Source organism: Ranitomeya variabilis, chromosome 3 (assembly GCF_051348905.1).
Source record: "Ranitomeya variabilis isolate aRanVar5 chromosome 3, aRanVar5.hap1, whole genome shotgun sequence".
NCBI lineage: Eukaryota > Metazoa > Chordata > Amphibia > Anura > Dendrobatidae > Ranitomeya > Ranitomeya variabilis.
The window spans coordinates 714843372-714867117 of record NC_135234.1 but is presented as its reverse complement, the minus strand read 5'-3'; the positions used below and the strand labels follow the sequence as shown (position 1 = coordinate 714867117).

At 47.3% G+C, this 23746-nt stretch overlaps 1 long non-coding RNA gene across 1 annotated transcript in view; it reads right to left on the bottom strand.

Moving 5' to 3' along the window:
* The window catches only part of LOC143818555 (uncharacterized), a 419173-nt gene that overhangs the window by 348432 nt on the left and 46995 nt on the right, over positions 1–23746 (bottom strand). The window lies entirely within an intron of this gene.

Genomic DNA, 23746 nt, shown 5'->3' with positions numbered 1-23746 from the left:
GCCATCGTCTGGGCAGTGACAGAGAGGTTCAAACACTACCTGGCCACCGCGAAATTCACCGTCTTCACGGATAACAATCCGCTAACGCATCTGGATACTGCCAAACTCCGGGCCTTGGAACAGCGGTGGATGGCCCGGCTGTCCAACTATGATTTCACCATCAAGTACCGGGCAGGACACAAGAATGCCAATGCCGATGCCTTGTCCCGAATGCCCAACTTGCCAGGAACGGGAGATGTTGTGAAATTGGATTCTGGGCTCCCCCGGTGGCCACTTGTGGAATTGAACTTGTGTGCATCATCCCCTCTGTTCACCTGCTCCTATCAGGATGTGGGAGTCGCTATATAACCTTGCTCCTCTGTCAGTTTCTTGCCGGTCAACAATGTAATCAGAAGCCTTCTGTGCTTGTTCCTGCTACTAGACAACTCCCAGCTAAGTTGGACTTTTGTCCTTGTGTGTTTTTGCATTTTGTTCCTGTTCACAGCTGCTGTTTCGTTACTGTGTCTGGAAAGCTCTTGTGATCAGAAATTGCCACTCTGGTGTTATGAGTTAATGCTAGAGTCTTAAAGGAATTTCTGGATGGTGTTTTGATAGGGTTTTCTGCTGACCATGAAAGTGTCCTTTCTGTCTTCCTGCTATCTAGAAAGCGGACCTCGATTTTGCTAAACCTATTTTCATACTACGTTTGTCATTTCATCTAAAATCACCGCCAATATATGTGGGGGCCTCTGTCTGCCTTTTGGGAAAATTTCTCTAGAGGTGAGCCAGGACTGTCTTTTCCTCTGCTAGGATTAGGTAGTTCTCCGGCTGGCGCTGGGCATCTAGGGTTAAAAAACGTAGGCATGCTACCCGGCCACTTCTAGTTGTGCGGCAGGTTTAGTTCATGGTCAGTATAGTTTCCATCTTCCAAGAGCTCGTTCTCATATATGCTGGGCTATGTTCTCTCGCCATTGAGAATCATGACAGTTTGACCGGCCCAAAAAAGGGTTAAATTTCTGGCTGAGAAAGGAGAGAAAAAAGAAGTCTGCTACAATTTTTTTTTTTTTTTTCCTCTAGTTCTGAGTGTGCTCTTAATTGAATCACTTGCTAGTCTGCCTATACTGCAGCCTTCCTCTCTTTCTCTCCTTCTAATCCTTGAATGGCTCTGTGTTCACCTGTTTCAAATGGATCTTCAGAGTGTAGCTACAGGTTTGAATAATCTCGCCACAAAGGTACAAAATTTGCAAGATTTTGTTGTTCATGCACCTATGTCTGAGCCTAGAATTCCTTTGCCTGAATTCTTCTCGGGGAATAGATCTCACTTTCAAAATTTTAAAAATAATTGCAAATTGTTTTTGTCCCTGAAGTCTCGCTCTGCCGGAGACCCAGCACAGCAGGTCAGGATTGTAATTTCCTTGCTCCGGGGTGACCCTCAAGACTGGGCTTTTGCATTGGCACCAGGGGATCCTGCGTTGCTCAATGTGGATGCGTTTTTTCTGGCCTTGGGGTTGCTTTATGAGGAACCTCATTTAGAGCTTCAGGCGGAAAAGGCCTTGATGTCCTTGTCTCAGGGGCAAGATGAAGCTGAAATATACTGCCAAAAATTCCGCAAATGGTCTGTGCTTACTCAGTGGAATGAGTGCACCCTGGCGGCGATTTTCAGAGAAGGTCTCTCTGATGCCATTAAGGATGTTATGGTGGGGTTCCCTGTGCCTGCGAGTCTGAATGAGTCCATGACGATGGCTATTCAGATCGATAGGCGTCTGCGGGAGCGCAAACCTGTGCACCATTTGGCGGTGTCTACTGAGAAAACGCCAGAAAATATGCAATGTGATAGAATTCTGTCCAGAAGCGAGCGGCAGAATTTTAGACGAAAAAATGAGTTGTGCTTCTATTGTGGTGATTCTACTCATGTTATATCAGCATGCTTTAAGCGTACTAAGAAGCCTGACAAGTCTGTTTCAATTAGCACTTTATTTACAGTCTAAGTTTATTCTATCTGTGACCCTGATTTGTTCTTTGTCATCTATTACCGCGGACGCCTATGTCGACTCTGGCGCTGCTTTGAGTCTTATGGATTGGTCCTTTGCCAAACGCTGTGGGTATGATTTGGAGCCACTGGAGGCTCCGATACCTCTGAAAGGGATTGACTCCACCCCATTGGCTAGTAATAAACCACAATACTGGACACAAGTGACTATGCGTGTTAATCCGGATCACCAGGAGGTTATTCGCTTTCTGGTGCTGTATAATCTACATGATGTTTTGGTGCTGGGATTGCCATGGCTGCAATCTCATAACCCAGTCCTCGACTGGAGAGCTATGTCTGTGTTAAGCTGGGGATGTAAAGGAACTCATGGGGACGTACCTTTGGTTTCCATTTCATCATCTATTCCCTCTGAGATTCCTGAATTCTTGTCTGACTTTCGTGACGTTTTTGAAGAACCCAAGGTTGGTTCACTACCTCCGCACCGGGAGTGCGATTGTGCCATAGACTTGATTCCGGGTAGTAAATACCCTAAGGGTCGTTTATTTAATCTGTCTGTGCCTGAACACGCTGCTATGCGAGAATATATAAAGGAGTCCTTGGAAAAGGGACATATTCGTCCTTCGTCATCTCCCTTAGGAGCCGGTTTTTTCTTTGTGTCTAAGAAAGACGGCTCTTTGAGGCCGTGTATTGATTATCGACTTTTGAATAAAATCACGGTTAAATATCAATATCCGTTACCACTGCTTACTGATTTGTTTGCTCGTATAAAGGGGGCCAAGTGGTTCCCTAAGATTGATCTCCGTGGGGCGTATAATTTGGTGCGAATCAAGCAGGGGGATGAGTGGAAAACCGCATTTAATACGCCCGAGGGCCATTTTGAGTATTTGGTGATGCCTTTTGGTCTTTCAAATGCCCCTTCAGTCTTCCAGTCCTTTATGCATGACATTTTCCGCGATTATTTGGATAAATTTATGATTGTGTATCTGGATGATATTCTGATTTTTTCGGATGACTGGGACTCTCATGTCCAGCAGGTCAGGAGGGTTTTTCAGGTTTTGCGGTCTAATTCCTTGTGTGTGAAGGGTTCTAAGTGTGTTTTTGGGGTTCAAAAGATTTCTTTCTTGGGATACATTTTTTCCCCCTCTTCCATCGAGATGGATCCTGTCAAGGTTCAGGCTATTGGTGATTGGACGCAACCCTCTTCTCTTAAGAGTCTTCAGAAATTTTTGGGCTTTGCTAACTTTTATCGTCGATTTATTGCTGGTTTTTCTGATGTTGTAAAACCATTGACTGATTTGACTAAGAAGGGTGCTGATGTTGCTGATTGGTCCCCTGATGCTGTGGAGGCCTTTCGGGAGCTCAAGCGCCGCTTTTCTTCCGCCCCAGTGTTGCGTCAGCCTGATGTTGCTCTTCCTTTTCAGGTTGAGGTCGACGCTTCTGAAATCGGAGCTGGGGCGGTGTTGTCGCAGAGAAGTTCCGACTGCTCCGTGATGAGACCTTGTGCTTTTTTTTCCCGTAAATTTTCGCCCGCCGAGCGGAATTATGATATTGGGAATCGGGAGCTTTTGGCCATGAAGTGGGCTTTTGAGGAGTGGCGTCACTGGCTTGAGGGGGCCAGACATCAGGTGGTGGTATTGACTGACCACAAAAATTTAATTTACCTTGAGTCTGCCAGGCGCCTGAATCCTAGACAGGCGCGCTGGTCGTTGTTTTTCTCTCGGTTTAATTTTGTGGTGTCGTACCTACCGGGTTCTAAGAATGTTAAAGCGGATGCCCTTTCTAGGAGTTTTGAGCCTGACTCCCCTGGTAATTCTGAGCCCACAGGTATCCTTAAAGATGGAGTGATATTGTCTGCCGTTTCTCCAGACCTGCGGCGGGCCTTGCAGGAGTTTCAGGCGGATAGACCTGATCGTTGCCCACCTGGTAGACTGTTTGTTCCTGATGATTGGACCAGTAGAGTCATCTCTGAGGTTCATTCTTCTGCGTTGGCAGGTCATCCTGGAATCTTTGGTACCAGGGATTTGGTGGCAAGGTCCTTCTGGTGGCCTTCCCTGTCACGAGATGTGCGAGGCTTTGTGCAGTCTTGTGACGTTTGTGCTCGGGCCAAGCCTTGTTGTTCTCGGGTTAGTGGATTGTTGTTGCCCTTGCCTATCCCGAAGAGGCCTTGGACGCCCATCTCGATGGATTTTATTTCGGATCTACCTGTTTCTCAGAAGATGTCTGTCATCTGGGTGGTGTGTGACCGTTTCTCTAAGATGGTCCATCTGGTTCCCTTGCCTAAGTTGCCTTCTTCTTCCGAGTTGGTTCCTCTGTTTTTTCAAAATGTTGTTCGTTTGCATGGTATTCCTGAGAATATCGTTTCTGACAGAGGGACCCAATTCGTGTCTAGATTTTGGCGGGCATTCTGTGCTAGGATGGGCATAGATTTGTCTTTTTCGTCTGCTTTCCATCCTCAGACTAATGGCCAGACCGAGCGGACTAATCAGACCTTGGAGACATATTTGAGGTGTTTTGTGTCTGCGGATCAGGATGATTGGGTTGCTTTTTTACCTTTGGCGGAGTTCGCCCTCAATAATCGGGCCAGCTCTGCCACCTTGGTGTCTCCGTTTTTCTGTAATTTGGGGTTTCATCCTCGATTTTCCTCCGGTCAAGTGGAATCTTCGGATTGTCCTGGAGTGGATGCTGTGGTGGAGAGGTTGCATCAGATTTGGGGGCAGGTGGTGGACAATTTGAAGTTGTCCCAGGAGAAGACTCAGCTTTTTGCCAACCGCCGTCGTCGTGTTGGTCCTCGGCTTTGTGTTGGGGACTTGGTGTGGTTGTCTTCTCGTTTTGTCCCTATGAGGGTTTCTTCTCCTAAGTTTAAGCCTCGGTTCATCGGCCCGTACAAGATATTGGAGATTCTTAACCCTGTGTCCTTCCGTTTGGACCTCCCTGCATCCTTTTCGATTCATAATGTTTTTCATCGGTCATTGTTGCGCAGGTATGAGGTACCGGTTGTGCCTTCCGTTGAGCCTCCTGCTCCGGTGTTGGTTGAGGGTGAGTTGGAGTACGTTGTGGAAAAGATCTTAGACTCTCGTGTTTCCAGACGGAGACTCCAGTATCTGGTCAAATGGAAGGGATACGGTCAGGAGGATAATTCTTGGGTCACTGCCTCTGATGTTCATGCCTCCGATCTTGTCCGTGCCTTTCATAGGGCTCATCCTGATCGCCCTGGTGGTTCTGGTGAGGGTTCGGTGCCCCCTCCTTGAGGGGGGGGTACTGTTGTGAAATTGGATTCTGGGCTCCCCCGGTGGCCACTTGTGGAATTGAACTTGTGTGCATCATCCCCTCTGTTCACCTGCTCCTATCAGGATGTGGGAGTCGCTATATAACCTTGCTCCTCTGTCAGTTTCTTGCCGGTCAACAATGTAATCAGAAGCCTTCTGTGCTTGTTCCTGCTACTAGACAACTCCCAGCTAAGTTGGACTTTTGTCCTTGTGTGTTTTTGCATTTTGTTCCTGTTCACAGCTGCTGTTTCGTTACTGTGTCTGGAAAGCTCTTGTGATCAGAAATTGCCACTCTGGTGTTATGAGTTAATGCTAGAGTCTTAAAGGAATTTCTGGATGGTGTTTTGATAGGGTTTTCTGCTGACCATGAAAGTGTCCTTTCTGTCTTCCTGCTATCTAGAAAGCGGACCTCGATTTTGCTAAACCTATTTTCATACTACGTTTGTCATTTCATCTAAAATCACCGCCAATATATGTGGGGGCCTCTGTCTGCCTTTTGGGAAAATTTCTCTAGAGGTGAGCCAGGACTGTCTTTTCCTCTGCTAGGATTAGGTAGTTCTCCGGCTGGCGCTGGGCATCTAGGGTTAAAAAACGTAGGCATGCTACCCGGCCACTTCTAGTTGTGCGGCAGGTTTAGTTCATGGTCAGTATAGTTTCCATCTTCCAAGAGCTCGTTCTCATATATGCTGGGCTATGTTCTCTCGCCATTGAGAATCATGACAGGGAGAAGACCCGGAGGCACTTGAAGAGGTGGAGCTGCCTGCATTCCATCGCCCCAAAGCCACTCAGAACTCTCATCATGTGAAGAACAGGCACAGGAACCAACCGGATGCCACGCTGAATCCCCTGCCCCATCACGGATGGGCGGAAACTCAGGATGGTGACCCCACGGTCCGTCGGGTGAAAGAGCTCTTGACGCGGGCAGGGTTGCATCCCGGCCCAGATGATCCACAGGAAACCCAACAGCTGTGGAAGGGGAGAAGCAAACTGTTTATCCATGATGGCAAGCTGTGCAGGAGGAGCATCGACCCACGTACTCATGAATTGGTGTGGCAGATAGTGGTGCCAAGGCGAGATGCGCCCATGGTTCTGGGAGCCTACCACGATGGAGCTGGACACTTCGGGTGGAGGAAGCTAGAGAGGCTACTCCGAGGGAGGTTCTATTGGATTGGTGTTGTGAAATTGGATTCTGGGCTCCCCCGGTGGCCACTTGTGGAATTGAACTTGTGTGCATCATCCCCTCTGTTCACCTGCTCCTATCAGGATGTGGGAGTCGCTATATAACCTTGCTCCTCTGTCAGTTTCTTGCCGGTCAACAATGTAATCAGAAGCCTTCTGTGCTTGTTCCTGCTACTAGACAACTCCCAGCTAAGTTGGACTTTTGTCCTTGTGTGTTTTTGCATTTTGTTCCTGTTCACAGCTGCTGTTTCGTTACTGTGTCTGGAAAGCTCTTGTGATCGGAAATTGCCACTCTGGTGTTATGAGTTAATGCTAGAGTCTTAAAGGAATTTCTGGATGGTGTTTTGATAGGGTTTTCTGCTGACCATGAAAGTGTCCTTTCTGTCTTCCTGCTATCTAGAAAGCGGACCTCGATTTTGCTAAACCTATTTTCATACTACGTTTGTCATTTCATCTTAAATCACCGCCAATATATGTGGGGGCCTCTGTCTGCCTTTTGGGAAAATTTCTCTAGAGGTGAGCCAGGACTGTCTTTTCCTCTGCTAGGATTAGGTAGTTCTCCGGCTGGCGCTGGGCATCTAGGGTTAAAAAACGTAGGCATGCTACCCGGCCACTTCTAGTTGTGCGGCAGGTTTAGTTCATGGTCAGTATAGTTTCCATCTTCCAAGAGCTAGTTCTCATATATGCTGGGCTATGTTCTCTCGCCATTGAGAACCATGACAGTTTGACCGGCCCAAAAAAGGGTTAAATTACTGGCTGAGAAAGGAGAGAAAAAAGAAGTCTGCTACAATTTTTTTTTTTTTTTTTTTTTCCCTCTAGTTCTGAGTGTGCTCTTAATTGAATCACTTGCTAGTCTGCCTATACTGCAGCCTTCCTCTCTTTCTCTCCTTCTAATCCTTGAATGGCTCTGTGTTCACCTGTTTCAAATGAATCTTCAGAGTGTAGCTACAGGTTTGAATAATCTTGCCACAAAGGTACAAAATTTGCAAGATTTTGTTGTTCATGCACCTATGTCTGAGCCTAGAATTCCTTTGCCTGAATTCTTCTCGGGGAATAGATCTCACTTTCAAAATTTTAAAAATAATTGCAAATTGTTTTTGTCCCTGAAGTCTCGCTCTGCCGGAGACCCTGCACAGCAGGTCAGGATTGTAATTTCCTTGCTCCGGGGCGACCCTCAAGACTGGGCTTTTGCATTGGCACCAGGGGATCCTGCGTTGCTCAATGTGGATGCGTTTTTTCTGGCCTTGGGGTTGCTTTATGAGGAACCTCATTTAGAGCTTCAGGCGGAAAAGGCCTTGATGTCCTTGTCTCAGGGGCAAGATGAAGCTGAAATATACTGCCAAAAATTCCGCAAATGGTCTGTGCTTACTCAGTGGAATGAGTGCGCCCTGGCGGCGATTTTCAGAGAAGGTCTCTCTGATGCCATTAAGGATGTTATGGTGGGGTTCCCTGTGCCTGCGAGTCTGAATGAGTCCATGACGATGGCTATTCAGATCGATAGGCGTCTGCGGGAGCGCAAACCTGTGCACCATTTGGCGGTGTCTACTGAGAAAACGCCAGAAAATATGCAATGTGATAGAATTCTGTCCAGAAGCGAGCGGCAGAATTTTAGACGAAAAAATGGGTTGTGCTTCTATTGTGGTGATTCAACTCATGTTATATCAGCATGCTTTAAGCGTACTAAGAAGCCTGACAAGTCTGTTTCAATTAGCACTTTACAGTCTAAGTTTATTCTATCTGTGACCCTGATTTGTTCTTTGTCATCTATTACCGCGGACGCCTATGTCGACTCTGGCGCCGCTTTGAGTCCTATGGATTGGTCCTTTGCCAAACGCTGTGGGTATGATTTGGAGCCACTGGAGGCTCCGATACCTCTGAAAGGGATTGACTCCACCCCATTGGCTAGTAATAAACCACAATACTGGACACAAGTGACTATGCGTGTTAATCCGGATCACCAGGAGGTTATTCGCTTTCTGGTGCTGTATAATCTACATGATGTTTTGGTGCTGGGATTGCCATGGCTGCAATCTCATAACCCAGTCCTCGACTGGAGAGCTATGTCTGTGTTAAGCTGGGGATGTAAGGGGACGCATGGGGACGTACCTGTGGTTTCCATTTCATCATCTATTCCCTCTGAGATTCCTGAATTCTTGTCTGACTTTCGTGACGTTTTTGAAGAACCCAAGGTTGGTTCACTACCTCCGCACCGGGAGTGCGATTGTGCCATAGACTTGATTCCGGGTAGTAAATACCCTAAGGGTCGTTTATTTAATCTGTCTGTGCCTGAACACGCTGCTATGCGAGAATATATAAAGGAGTCCTTGGAAAAGGGACATATTCGTCCTTCGTCATCTCCCTTAGGAGCCGGTTTTTTCTTTGTGTCTAAGAAAGACGGCTCTTTGAGGCCGTGTATTGATTATCGACTTTTGAATAAAATCACGGTTAAATATCAATATCCGTTACCACTGCTTACTGATTTGTTTGCTCGTATAAAGGGGGCCAAGTGGTTCTCTAAGATTGATCTCCGTGGGGCGTATAATTTGGTGCGAATCAAGCAGGGGGATGAGTGGAAAACCGCATTTAATACGCCCGAGGGCCATTTTGAGTATTTGGTGATGCCTTTTGGTCTTTCAAATGCCCCTTCAGTCTTCCAGTCCTTTATGCATGACATTTTCCGCGATTATTTGGATAAATTTATGATTGTGTATCTGGATGATATTCTGATTTTTTCGGATGACTGGGACTCTCATGTCCAGCAGGTCAGGAGGGTTTTTCAGGTTTTGCGGTCTAATTCCTTGTGTGTGAAGGGTTCTAAGTGTGTTTTTGGGGTTCAAAAGATTTCTTTCTTGGGATACATTTTTTCCCCCTCTTCCATCGAGATGGATCCTGTCAAGGTTCAGGCTATTGGTGATTGGACGCAACCCTCTTCTCTTAAGAGTCTTCAGAAATTCTTGGGCTTTGCTAACTTTTATCGTCGATTTATTGCTGGTTTTTCTGATGTTGTAAAACCATTGACTGATTTGACTAAGAAGGGTGCTGATGTTGCTGATTGGTCCCCTGATGCTGTGGAGGCCTTTCGGGAGCTCAAGCGCCGCTTTTCTTCCGCCCCAGTGTTGCGTCAGCCTGATGTTGCTCTTCCTTTTCAGGTTGAGGTCGACGCTTCTGAAATCGGAGCTGGGGCGGTGTTGTCGCAGAGAAGTTCCGACTGCTCCGTGATGAGACCTTGTGCTTTTTTTTCCCGTAAATTTTCGCCCGCCGAGCGGAATTATGATATTGGGAATCGGGAGCTTTTGGCCATGAAGTGGGCTTTTGAGGAGTGGCGTCACTGGCTTGAGGGGGCCAGACATCAGGTGGTGGTATTGACTGACCACAAAAATTTAATTTACCTTGAGTCTGCCAGGCGCCTGAATCCTAGACAGGCGCGCTGGTCGTTGTTTTTCTCTCGGTTTAATTTTGTGGTGTCGTACCTACCGGGTTCTAAGAATGTTAAGGCGGATGCCCTTTCTAGGAGTTTTGAGCCTGACTCCCCTGGTAATTCTGAGCCCACAGGTATCCTTAAAGATGGAGTGATATTGTCTGCCGTTTCTCCAGACCTGCGGCGGGCCTTGCAGGAGTTTCAGGTGGATAGACCTGATCGTTGCCCACCTGGTAGACTGTTTGTTCCTGATGATTGGACCAGTAGAGTCATCTCTGAGGTTCATTCTTCTGCGTTGGCAGGTCATCCTGGAATCTTTGGTACCAGGGATTTGGTGGCAAGGTCCTTCTGGTGGCCTTCCCTGTCACGAGATGTGCGAGGCTTTGTGCAGTCTTGTGACGTTTGTGCTCGGGCCAAGCCTTGTTGTTCTCGGGCTAGTGGATTGTTGTTGCCCTTGCCTATCCCGAAGAGGCCTTGGACGCACATCTCGATGGATTTTATTTCGGATCTGCCTGTTTCTCAGAAGATGTCTGTCATCTGGGTGGTGTGTGACCGTTTCTCTAAGATGGTCCATCTGGTTCCCTTGCCTAAGTTGCCTTCTTCTTCCGAGTTGGTTCCTCTGTTTTTTCAAAATGTTGTTCGTTTGCATGGTATTCCTGAGAATATCGTTTCTGACAGAGGGACCCAATTCGTGTCTAGATTTTGGCGGGCATTTTGTGCTAGGATGGGCATAGATTTGTCTTTTTCGTCTGCTTTCCATCCTCAGACTAATGGCCAGACCGAGCGGACTAATCAGACCTTGGAGACATATTTGAGGTGTTTTGTGTCTGCGGATCAGGATGATTGGGTTGCTTTTTTGCCTTTGGCGGAGTTCGCCCTCAATAATCGGGCCAGCTCTGCCACCTTGGTGTCCCCGTTTTTCTGTAATTTGGGGTTTCATCCTCGATTTTCCTCCGGTCAAGTGGAATCTTCAGATTGTCCTGGAGTGGATGCTGTGGTGGAGAGGTTGCATCAGATTTGGGGGCAGGTGGTGGACAATTTGAAGTTGTCCCAGGAGAAGACTCAGCTTTTTGCCAACCGCCGTCGTCGTGTTGGTCCTCGGCTTTGAGTTGGGGACTTGGTGTGGTTGTCTTCTCGTTTTGTCCCTATGAGGGTTTCTTCTCCTAAGTTTAAGCCTCGGTTCATCGGCCCGTACAAGATATTGGAGATTCTTAACCCTGTGTCCTTCCGTTTGGACCTCCCTGCATCCTTTTCGATTCATAATGTTTTTCATCGGTCATTGTTGCGCAGGTATGAGGTACCGGTTGTGCCTTCCGTTGAGCCTCCTGCTCCGGTGTTGGTTGAGGGTGAGTTGGAGTACGTTGTGGAAAAGATCTTGGACTCTCGTGTTTCCAGACGGAGACTCCAGTATCTGGTCAAATGGAAGGGATACGGTCAGGAGGATAATTCTTGGGTCACTGCCTCTGATGTTCATGCCTCCGATCTTGTCCGTGCCTTTCTAAGGGCTCATCCTGATCGCCCTGGTGGTTCTGGTGAGGGTTCGGTGCCCCCTCCTTGAGGGGGGGGTACTGTTGTGAAATTGGATTCTGGGCTCCCCCGGTGGCCACTTGTGGAATTGAACTTGTGTGCATCATCCCCTCTGTTCACCTGCTCCTATCAGGATGTGGGAGTCGCTATATAACCTTGCTCCTCTGTCAGTTTCTTGCCGGTCAACAATGTAATCAGAAGCCTTCTGTGCTTGTTCCTGCTACTAGACAACTCCCAGCTAAGTTGGACTTTTGTCCTTGTGTGTTTTTGCATTTTGTTCCTGTTCACAGCTGCTGTTTCGTTACTGTGTCTGGAAAGCTCTTGTGATCGGAAATTGCCACTCTGGTGTTATGAGTTAATGCTAGAGTCTTAAAGGAATTTCTGGATGGTGTTTTGATAGGGTTTTCTGCTGACCATGAAAGTGTCCTTTCTGTCTTCCTGCTATCTAGAAAGCGGACCTCGATTTTGCTAAACCTATTTTCATACTACGTTTGTCATTTCATCTTAAATCACCGCCAATATATGTGGGGGCCTCTGTCTGCCTTTTGGGAAAATTTCTCTAGAGGTGAGCCAGGACTGTCTTTTCCTCTGCTAGGATTAGGTAGTTCTCCGGCTGGCGCTGGGCATCTAGGGTTAAAAAACGTAGGCATGCTACCCGGCCACTTCTAGTTGTGCGGCAGGTTTAGTTCATGGTCAGTATAGTTTCCATCTTCCAAGAGCTAGTTCTCATATATGCTGGGCTATGTTCTCTCGCCATTGAGAACCATGACAGATTGGCATGAAGAGAGCCATTGAGAAGTGGTGTCGGGAGTGCGGTCCATGTAGCCTGCGCAGGAAGGACCGTGGCAGCCAACGGGCTCCCCTGCAGCCTATCATCACCAAACGGCCGCTCGAACTGGTCGCGCTGGATCATGTGAAGTTGACACCTAGCCGGTCCGGCTATATCTACGCTCTTACCATCGTAGATCACTACTCCAGATTTCTGGTGGTTGTACCTGTCAAGGATCTAACGGCCAGGACTGCTGCCAAGGCCTTCCAGAAGTACTTTTGTAGGCCCCATGGCTACCCGGAGAAGGTACTGACCGATCAGGGACCAGCATTCGAAGCAGAAGTGTTCCAAGAGTTCTGCCAACTGTACGGGTGTAAGAAGATCCGAACCACGCCGTACCATCCTCAAACCAATGGGATGTGCGAAAAGATGAACCAGGTGGTGATCGACTTATTGAAGACCTTGCCCGTAGAGGAACGGAACCTGTGGCCGACAAAGTTGCCTGACCTGGTGGATATCTACAATCACATCCCAGTAAATTCCACCAACTGTACTCCAGCATACCTAATGAGGGGAAGGCCTAGCCAGTTACCCGTTGATCTGGACATGGGGGTCTGTTGTGATCGCTTTTTGGGCTCCCCTAGTGGTGGCTGGTGGTACTGGAGACTTGTGTGTTCTTTTCTGCCTCGCTCACCTGCTTCCATCAGTTTTGGGAGTTCCCTATTTAGCCTTGCTCTCCAGTCACTTCCTTGCCGGTCATCATTGTAACCTGAGTCATTCAGTTGCATGTTCCTGCTACTAGTCTGCTGATCAGCTAAGTGGACTCTTGTCCTTATTGTTTTGTATTTTTGTCCAGTTTACAGTTTTGTCATTTCCTGTTACTGGAAGCTCTTGTGGACTGAAATTGCCACTCCTGTGTGATGAGTTGACACAGGAGTTTTAAAGTAATTTCAGGATGGGTTTTTGATAGGGTTTTTCAGCTGACCGTGAAGTCCTCTTTTGTATCCTTCCTCTATGTAGTAAGTGGACCTCGCTTTGCTAAATCTACCTTCATACTGTGTATGTCTTTTCCTCTGAACTCACCGTTAATATATGTGGGGGCTACTATCATCTTTGGGGAATTTCACTAGAGGTAAGCCAGGTCTGTTCCTTCCTCTTCCAGGCGTAGTTAGTTCTCCGGCTGGCGCGTGGCATTTAGGCAGCCGTAGGAATGCTCCCTGGCTACTGTTAGTTGTGTGGTAGATTTAGGTCACGATCAGCTTGAGTTTCCATCACCCGAGAGCTAGTCTGTAATTTTTGTGTTTCTGATGTTCCCATGCCATTGGGGAATCATGACAGTATGACCGGCCACTGTTAAAGTAATTGGCAGAAGAAAGGAGAGTAAAAGAAGTCTGTAGATTTTTTTTTTTTTTCTCATGTTTGCTACTTAGTTGGCTCAGTTGTATTTCTGCTCTATTTACAGCCTTGCCTTTCTCTCCTTCTAATCCTTGAATGGCTCTGATCTCTCCGGTTTAAGGATGGACTCTCAGAGTTTGGCTGCAGGATTAAATAATCTTGCTACGAAGGTTCAGAATTTACAAGATTATGTTATACGTACTCCTATTTCTGAACCTAAGATTCCTACACCAGAGGTATTTTCCGGAGATAGATCTCGGTTTCTGAATTTTAAATGTAATTGTAAATTATTCCTTTCTCTCAGACCTCACTCCTCTGGAGATCCTGTTCAGCAGGTTAAGATTGTGATTTCTTTGCTGCGAGGTGACCCTCAAAATTGGGCATTTTCATTGACACCAGGGGATCCTGCGTTGCTCAATGTGGATGCTGTGGTGGATCGGTTGTATCGGATTTGGGAACAAGTGGTGGACAATTTGAATTTGTCCCAGGAGAGGACTCAGCGGTTTGCTAACCGCCAGCGTCGGGTTGGTCCTCGCCTTCGTGTTGGGGACTTGGTGTGGTTGTCTTCCCGTTTTGTCCCAATGAGGGTTTCTTCTCCTAAATTTAAGCCTCGGTTTATCGGTCCCTATAGGATTTTGGAGATTATTAACCCTGTTTCCTTTCGTTTGGACCTCCCGGCATCTTTCGCTATCCATAATGTGTTCCATCGGTCGTTGTTGCGGAGATACGAGGTGCCGGTGGTTCCTTCTGCTGAGCCTCCTGCTCCTGTGCTGGTTGAGGGTGAATTGGAGTATGTTATAGAGAAAATCTTGGACTCCCGTATTTCCAGGCGGAGACTCCAGTATCTGGTTAAATGGAAGGGCTATGGTCAGGAAGATAATTCTTGGGTAACTGCCTCTGATGTTCATGCCTCGGATTTGGTTCATGCCTTTCATAGGGCTCATCCAGGTCGCCCTGGCGGTTCTTGTGAGGGTTCGGTGCCCCCTCCTTAAGGGGGGGGTACTGTTGTGATCGCTTTTTGGGCTCCCCTAGTGGTGGCTGGTGGTACTGGAGACTTGTGTGTTCTTTTCTGCCTCGCTCACCTGCTTCCATCAGTTTTGAGAGTTCCCTATTTAGCCTTGCTCTCCAGTCACTTCCTTGCCGGTCATCATTGTAACCTGAGTCATTCAGTTGCATGTTCCTGCTACTAGTCTGCTGATCAGCTAAGTGGACTCTTGTCCTTATTGTTTTGTATTTTTGTCCAGTTTACAGTTTTGTCATTTCCTGTTACTGGAAGCTCTTGTGGACTGAAATTGCCACTCCTGTGTGATGAGTTGACACAGGAGTTTTAAAGTAATTTCAGGATGGGTTTTTGATAGGGTTTTTCAGCTGACCGTGAAGTCCTCTTTTGTATCCTTCCTCTATCTAGTAAGTGGACCTCGCTTTGCTAAATCTACCTTCACACTGTGTATGTCTTTTCCTCTGAACTCACCGTTAATATATGTGGGGGCTACTATCATCTTTGGGGAATTTCACTAGAGGTAAGCCAGGTCTGTTCCTTCCTCTTCCAGGCGTAGTTAGTTCTCCGGCTGGCGCGTGGCATTTAGGCAGCCGTAGGAATGCTCCCTGGCTACTGTTAGTTGTGTGGTAGATTTAGGTCACGATCAGCTTGAGTTTCCATCACCCGAGAGCTAGTCTGTAATTTTTGTGTTTCTGATGTTCCCATGCCATTGCGGAATCATGACAGGGGTCCTAGTCCCCGAAGATACCTCGCCGGATGCAGATTGGGATGCAGAAAGGCAGCGAAGGTACCGCAAAGTACAGGAGTGCGTGGAAAGAAGTCTCGCCCAGGCTAGGCAAAAACAAGAAAGGGACTACAACCAGCACGCTCCTGCGATTCCCCTGTCACCTGGTGAGCAAGTACTTAAACGAAAGAGGAGACTACACAAGCTCGATGACCAATGGGAAGCAGAACCGTATACCATCCTGCCATCCGATTTCGACAACACGAAGGTCTGTCTCATCAGCAAGGACAGAGGGGAGACCTCGACAGCGGTATCCAGGGATCACCTTAAGGTCTGCCGCGATAAGTTGAGAGAGAGGGACACGGCCCCAGGAATCTCCCCGCCGGTGGAAAAGGAGAAGATGATCCATACCGTCTTAGGTGACTTTCCCCAGTCCTGGACTCAGATAAATCAGGCCATCGTGGTACCTGTTCTAACGTTTCAACAGCCGGACTGTTGTGAATTCTGTTTGTGGGCTCCCCTGGTGGTGTTTTATGGTAGTGCCACTTATTTGCCTTCTTCTATCCTTGATCACCTGTTGACACCCATTAGGGGAGTTTCCTATTTAAGGCTGCTTGGCTGCTGGTCTGATGCCGGCCAACAATGTATCAGTAGCATTCTGTTGCATTCTCCTGCCTCAAGATCCTGTTCAGCTAAGTTGAATTTTGTTTCTAGTTTATTCTATTTTTGTCCAGCTATTTGCAATGTGACTCTCTGTAGCTGGAAGCTCTCGTGGACTGGAATTGCCACTCCAGTGGCATGAGTTGTCACTGGAGTTTTAAAGTAATTTCAGGATGGTGTTTTTGAGTAGTGTTTTGAAGTTGACCGTGAAGTGACTCTTTCCTGTACTTCTGCTATCTAGTAAGCGGACCTCACTGTGCTAAATCTGCTGTTCATCCTACGTATGTCTTTTCCTCTTGACTCACCATCAATATCTGTGGGGGGCTGCTATCTCCTTTTGGGGTTCATCTCTGGAGGTAAGGCAGGCCTGTATACTCCTCTGATAGGGGTAGTTAGATCTCCGGCTGGCGCGTGGTGTCTAGGGCATCGTAGGAAACACTCCCCGGCTACTTCCAGTGTCGTGTCAGGTTCAGGTCACGGTCACTTTAGTTCCCATCACCCGAGAGCTAGTCCGTTGTTATTTTGATTTCCCTGCCATTGGGAAAATCATAACAGTTTGGCCGGCCAAACATGTGTTAAAACTATGCACTAAAGCAGGAAAGGATATGAAAAGGTTTTTTTTCCTTCTGTGTTTGGAAAGTGCACCTTAGTGCTTATTTGTACTCCTTGCTTAAACTGCAGTCTTCAGCCTTTTTTTTTTTTTCCTCTCCTCTTAATCTCTGAATGGCTTTGGTTACACCTGTTTGAATCATGGATCCACAGAGTTTGGTTGCAGGTCTGAATAACCTGGCTACAAAGGTCCAGAACTTACAAGATTTTGTTATACGTGCTCCAATGTCTGAACCTAAGATCCCTATGCCTGAATTTTTTACCGGAGACAGATCCCGTTTTTTGAATTTCAGAGAGAATTGTAAATTGTTTTTGTCTCTGAAATCTCACTCTGCTGGTGATCCTGCGCAACAGGTTAAAATTGTTATTTCTCTATTGCGGGGTGACCCACAAAGTTGGGCATTTGCATTGTCGCCAGGGGATCCTGCGTTATTAAATGTAGATGCGTTTTTTCTGGCTTTGGGGTTGCTTTATGAAGAACCTAATTTAGAGATTTTGGCTGAGAAAGCCTTGATAGCTCTTTCTCAAGGGCAAGATGAAGCTGAGATATACTGCCAAAAATTTTGTAAATGGTCGGTGCTTACTAAATGGAATGAGTGCGCTCTAGCAGCTAATTTCAGAGAAGGTCTCTCTGATGCCGTGAAGGATGTCATGGTGGGGTTCCCTGTGCCTACAGGTCTGAATGATGCCATGAAATTGGCTATCCAGATTGATCGGCGTTTACGGGAGCGCAAATCTGTGCACCATATGGCGGTATCTTTTGAGCAAAAACCTGTGCACCATATGGCGGTATCTTCTGAGCAAAAACCTGTGCACCATATGGCGGTATCTTCTGAGCAAAAACCTGTGCATCATTTGGCGGTGACCTCTGAAAAGGCACCAGAGCATATGCAATGCGATAGTGTATTGTCTAGAGGCGAACGACAGAATTACAGGCGCAAAAATGGGTTGTGCTTCTATTGTGGAGATCCAGCTCATGTTATATCAGCATGCTCTAAACGCATAAAGAAGGTTGATAAAAAGGTTGATAAATCTTTTTCTATGGGTACCTTGCAGTCTAAATTTCTTTTGTCCGTGACATTGATTTGTACTTTATCATCTGTTACTGTGGATGCTTATGTGGATTCTGGCGCCGCTCTGAGTCTCATGGATTGGTCCTTTGCCAAGCGTTGTGGGTTTGATTTAGAGCCTCTGGAGGTTTCTATTCCCTTAAAGGGTATTGATTCTACACCTTTGGCTAGCAATAAACCACAATATTGGACACAAGTGACTATGCATCTGTCCCCAGACCATCAGGAGATTATTCGTTTCCTTGTGTTATATAATCTACATGACGTATTAGTACTTGGATTACCATGGTTACAAATTCATAATCCAGTCTTGGACTGGAGATCAATGTCTGTGCTGAGCTGGGGATGTCAGGGGATTCATGGGGATGCACCTTTGGTTCCCATTTCTTCATCTACTCCCTCTGAGATCCCAGCATTTCTGTCAGATTTTTATGATGTCTTTCAGGAGCCTAAAACTGATTCTCTCCCCCCTCACAGAGAGTGTGACTGCGCTATTGAGTTGATTCCCGGTAGTAAATTTCCTAAGGGTCGCTTGTTTAATTTGTCTGTACCTGAACATACTGCTATGCGGGAGTATATCAGAGAATCTTTGGAAAAGGGTCATATTCGCCCCTCTTTGTCTCCACTGGGGGCAGGGTCTTTCTTTGTGGGTAAAAAGGATGGTTCATTGAGACCTTGTATCGACTATCGACTTCTGAATAAGATTACAGTTAAATACCAGTATCCGTTACCTTTACTGACTGATCTTTTTGCTCGCATAAAGGGGGCGAAGTGGTTCACTAAGATCGATCTACGTGGTGCGTATAATTTGGTGCGGATTAAGCAGGGGGATGAGTGGAAGACCGCATTTAATACGCCTGAAGGCCATTTTGAGTATTTGGTAATGCCTTTCGGTCTTGCGAATGCCCCTTCCGTTTTTCAGTCCTTTATGCACGATATTTTCCGTGAATATCTGGATAAATTTATGATTGTGTATTTGGATGATATTTTGATTTTTTCGGAGGACTGGGAATCTCATGTTCAACAGGTCAGGAGAGTTTTTCAGGTTTTACGAGCTAATTCTCTATTTGTGAAGGGCTCAAAGTGTATTTTTGGGGTTCAGAGAATTTCCTTTTTGGGATATATTTTTTCCCCTTCATCTATGGAGATGGACCCTGTTAAGGTTCAGGCTATTTGTGATTGGGTACAACCTACTTCTCTAAAGAGTCTTCAGAAATTCTTGGGATTTGCTAATTTCTATCGCCGATTCATAGCGGGTTTTTCTGCCATTGCTAAACCTTTGACTGATTTGACCAAGAAGGGTGCTGATGTTGCTAATTGGTCCTCTGCGGCTGTGGAGGCCTTTCGGGAGCTTAAGCGCCGCTTTTCTTCTGCTCCTGTGTTGCGCCAGCCTGATGTTTCGCTCCCGTTCCAGGTTGAAGTAGATGCTTCCGAGATCGGAGCAGGTGCAGTTTTGTCGCAGAAAGGTCCTGACTGCTCAGTGATGAGACCGTGTGCGTTTTTCTCTCGAAAGTTTTCGCCCGCTGAGCGAAATTATGATGTTGGAAATCAGGAGCTCTTGGCCATGAAGTGGGCATTTGAGGAGTGGCGTCATTGGCTTGAGGGTGCTAGACACCAGGTGGTGGTCTTGACTGACCACAAAAATCTAATTTATCTTGAGTCAGCCAGGCGTCTGAATCCTAGACAGGCGCGCTGGTCGTTGTTTTTCTCTCGATTTAACTTTGTGGTTTCATATCTGCCTGGGTCTAAGAATGTGAGGGCGGATGCCCTCTCTAGGAGTTTTGAGCCTGACTCGCCTGGTGATTCCGAACCTACTGGCATCCTGAAGGATGGGGTGATATTGTCAGCTGTCTCCCCAGACCTGCGGCGCTCTTTGCAGGAGTTTCAGGTGGATAGGCCTGATCGCTGTCCGCCTGGTAGATTGTTTGTCCCTGATGACTGGACCAGTAGAGTTATTTCGGAGGTTCACTCTTCCGCGTTGGCAGGTCATCCTGGAATTTTTGGCACCAGGGATCTGGTGTCTAGGTCCTTCTGGTGGCCTTCCTTGTCTCGAGATGTACGTATTTTTGTGCAGTCTTGTGATGTTTGTGCTCGGGCTAAGCCCTGCTGTTCCCGGGCCAGCGGGTTGTTGTTGCCCTTGCCTATTCCTAAGAGGCCTTGGACGCACATCTCTATGGACTTTATTTCTGACCTTCCTGTTTCTCGTAGGATGTCCGTCATCTGGGTGGTGTGTGACCGTTTTTCCAAGATGGTTCACTTGGTACCTTTGCCCAAATTGCCCTCCTCCTCTGAGCTGGTCCCTCTATTTTTTCAGAATGTTGTGCGTTTGCATGGTATTCCTGAGAATATAGTGTCTGACAGGGGTACTCAGTTTGTGTCTAGATTTTGGCGGGCGTTCTGTGCCAGGATGGGCATCGACTTGTCTTTTTCGTCTGCATTCCATCCTCAGACTAATGGCCAGACTGAGCGTACTAATCAGACCTTGGAGACTTACTTGAGGTGTTTTGTGTCCGCTGATCAGGACGATTGACTTGATTTTTTGCCATTGGCAGAGTTTGCCCTTAACAATCGGGCCAGTTCTGCCACTTTGGTTTCTCCATTTTTTTGTAATTCAGGGTTTCACCCTCGCTTTTCGTCCGGTCAATTGGAGTCTTCGGATTGTCCTGGAGTAGATGCTGTGGTTGATAGAATGCATCAGATTTGGGGACAGGTTGTGGACAATCTGAAGTTGTCCCAGGAGAAGACTCAACAGTTCACTAATCGTCATCGGCGTGTCGGTCCTCGTCTTTGTGTTGGGGACCTGGTTTGGTTGTCTTCTCGATTTGTTCCTATGAAGGTCTCGTCTCCTAAGTTTAAGCCTCGGTTTATCGGCCCTTATAGGATTCTGGAGGTTCTCAATCCTGTGTCCTTTCGTTTGGACCTCCCAGCATCTTTTACTATTCATAATGTTTTTCATCGGTCATTGTTGCGGAGGTATGAGGTGCCGGTTGTTCCGTCTGCTGATCCTCCTGCTCCTGTGCTGGTTGAGGGTGAGTTGGAGTATGTGGTGGAAAAGATCTTGGACTCCCGTGTTTCCAGACGGAAACTTCAGTATCTGGTTAAGTGGAAAGGTTATGGTCAGGAGGATAATTCTTGGGTGACAGCATCTGATGTTCATGCTCCTGATTTGGTTCGTGCATTTCATAGTGCTCATCCAGATCGCCCTGGTGGTTCTGGTGAGGGTTCGTTGCCCCCTCCTTAAGGGGGGGGTACTGTTGTGAATTCTGTTTGTGGGCTCCCCTGGTGGTGTTTTATGGTAGTGCCACTTATTTGCCTTCTTCTATCCTTGATCACCTGTTGACACCCATTAGGGGAGTTTCCTATTTAAGGCTGCTTGGCTGCTGGTCTGATGCCGGCCAACAATGTATCAGTAGCATTCTGTTGCATTCTCCTGCCTCAAGATCCTGTTCAGCTAAGTTGAATTTTGTTTCTAGTTTATTCTATTTTTGTCCAGCTATTTGCAATGTGACTCTCTGTAGCTGGAAGCTCTCGTGGACTGGAATTGCCACTCCAGTGGCATGAGTTGTCACTGGAGTTTTAAAGTAATTTCAGGATGGTGTTTTTGAGTAGTGTTTTGAAGTTGACCGTGAAGTGACTCTTTCCTGTACTTCTGCTATCTAGTAAGCGGACCTCACTGTGCTAAATCTGCTGTTCATCCTACGTATGTCTTTTCCTCTTGACTCACCGTCAATATCTGTGGGGGGCTGCTATCTCCTTTTGGGGTTCATCTCTGGAGGTAAGGCAGGCCTGTATACTCCTCTGATAGGGGTAGTTAGATCTCCGGCTGGCGCGTGGTGTCTAGGGCATCGTAGGAAACACTCCCCGGCTACTTCCAGTGTCGTGTCAGGTTCAGGTCACGGTCACTTTAGTTCCCATCACCCGAGAGCTAGTCCGTTGTTATTTTGATTTCCCTGCCATTGGGAAAATCATAACACCGGACCCACCAGAAACAATGGTGGTACCAGATCATCCGGCCCCGCAACCTCAACAAGCCCTACCTGAAGATGCCATGCCAACCGTTGAACCGGCAAATCCTCCCTCTGCTACCAGTGAGCCTGCCGTGCCTACTGTTGCCAGCAGCAGCAGCCCTGAGAGCTTCAGCCTGCCAGTACTACCCAGACTCACTGAAAGTGTAGCTAGAAGGCAATACACTACACCAGGGGTAGCAAGTATAGTGGGCCCTGTTAGGCCAGTAGCAACCCCTGTACTGTGAAGGTCCACACGCAGCACTCAGAATCAAATTCCCCTCCGCTACAAAACTTAGAGATACTAATAAGGGCTGTTATTTAGTTGAAAATGTTTGTGTATATATCTTTTGTTACAGGTTTTAAAATGGACAATAGAGTAATGGACGGTGAATTGCTCCAAAAACTTCTAAAAGGGGACCCCTTTGTTTACCCGGGGTCCCCGCTGTTTCAACCACTGAACTGAGAGTCATAAACTGTGCATGACCTAACTTTCGCAATGTTCAAGAGTTCTCACCTCCCATAAAGGGAAGCACTGCTATGTTTAATTGTTTATGATATTTCAAAATTTGGTGTGTTTTCTGTTAACATGTAATGTTCTTGTTTTCCCAGTCCGGGAGTACTGGATTTAACCGGGGGGGAGTGCAGCGCCCCAAAGTCCTGGTCGTTGCAGTAATGTCGCTCTGCCACTAAGGGGAGTGATGTTATGTCTGATTGCACTAAAGGAGTTTCTCTGACCAGGTAACACTCACACTACACTTCACACTCCGGCCACCAGGGGGGGTGGTTCTATCTAGTAGGCCACTCCTCACACTCTGGTAAAACTGGGGGTTGGACAGGAAGACGAGTGAGAAGTAACTGGGAAGAGCTAGTGAGAGGACCTGTCAGGGATGGGATCCTGGCAGACTCCTAAGAGCAGAACTAACCAGTGAACAACGGGAATACAGTAAAGAGGAATTAGGACCAGAAGGAGTCGTGCTGTTAGACCGAGGCAACATCCTTCTGAGGCGCAGTCGGTGGCCGGAACGCCGAGCAAGTAAGAGACTCTAAGTACTACTGCAAACCACGGCCGGACAGCCAATTATAGGTTGGCTGTCTCACACAAATCACCTAAGCAGACAACGGAGGCAGCTGTGGGAGAGGGGCGACTCTAGGGTCCCGGAAGAACTCCAGGCCTACAACGTCATACGGGTGCATCCTACCATATCACCTGGGGGAAGGAGAGAACGAACACGAGAAACAGACACAACAGTTGTGAGGACTATCCCGGGAGCTCAGCAGGGAAGAACTACAACACCCAGCGCTAGAAGGTAGACACTGATTCCCACCTGTAAAGGGAACTCCTGATGTGCCTTTGGACCGGCCGGTCTTTGACAGCCCTGTTGACAGCGCTCTGGACTGAGGACTCTAAAACCTTCAGTAAAGAGGTAAAGAGACTGCAACCTGGTGTCCTCGTTATTTACTACGACCCACACTGCACCGCAACATCACCACCATCCACATCTATTACTGTACGCCCCTCAGCAGGGTCACGGACCGGGTCTAGCCACCGTGACAACCCCAGAGCAGAGACTCAGAGGCCCGGTACCGGGTACCCCTCGGCCCTGCGGCAGTGGGGGCGCTACATAAACCTTGGTTGTGTTTCGCTGTGTATGCAAGAGTGCAAGAAGAGCACTTATTAGATGCTCAGAAAAGCTGGGTGGCATGTGTGCTAGTGTGTGACTCAGTGCAGACGTCTCGCTGGCCTACTGGCCTACGGTGAGTGATAGCAGCAATAAGTGTGATGTGAATGTGAGAACTGTCTGTGGGGTGCGCTGGAGTGAGTGGTGAGTGGACGAGTGAGTGCGGGAAGATCCCCTGTATAGTAGCATCCAAGGCAGGTGTATGGTGAGCAAGTGGTGTTCATAATACATTGGTGGCAGCGGTTGTGGCTTATCGTGACACATGATGTACTGGGAAATGGGAAAATTGTGAAAAAAACACAATTCTGACATTGTTTTTTGGGAATTAATGAAAGCTTTGGCTTCAATTCATTTTTGTAAAGTGCATCTCCTCAAATTTTTTGGACCAGTTTTTATGGTGTTTTTAATTTTGTGTTTTTAATGCCCTACCCCATTTTGTCTTGCGTGCTTTCCCTCCAATTTTCCATGTCTTTC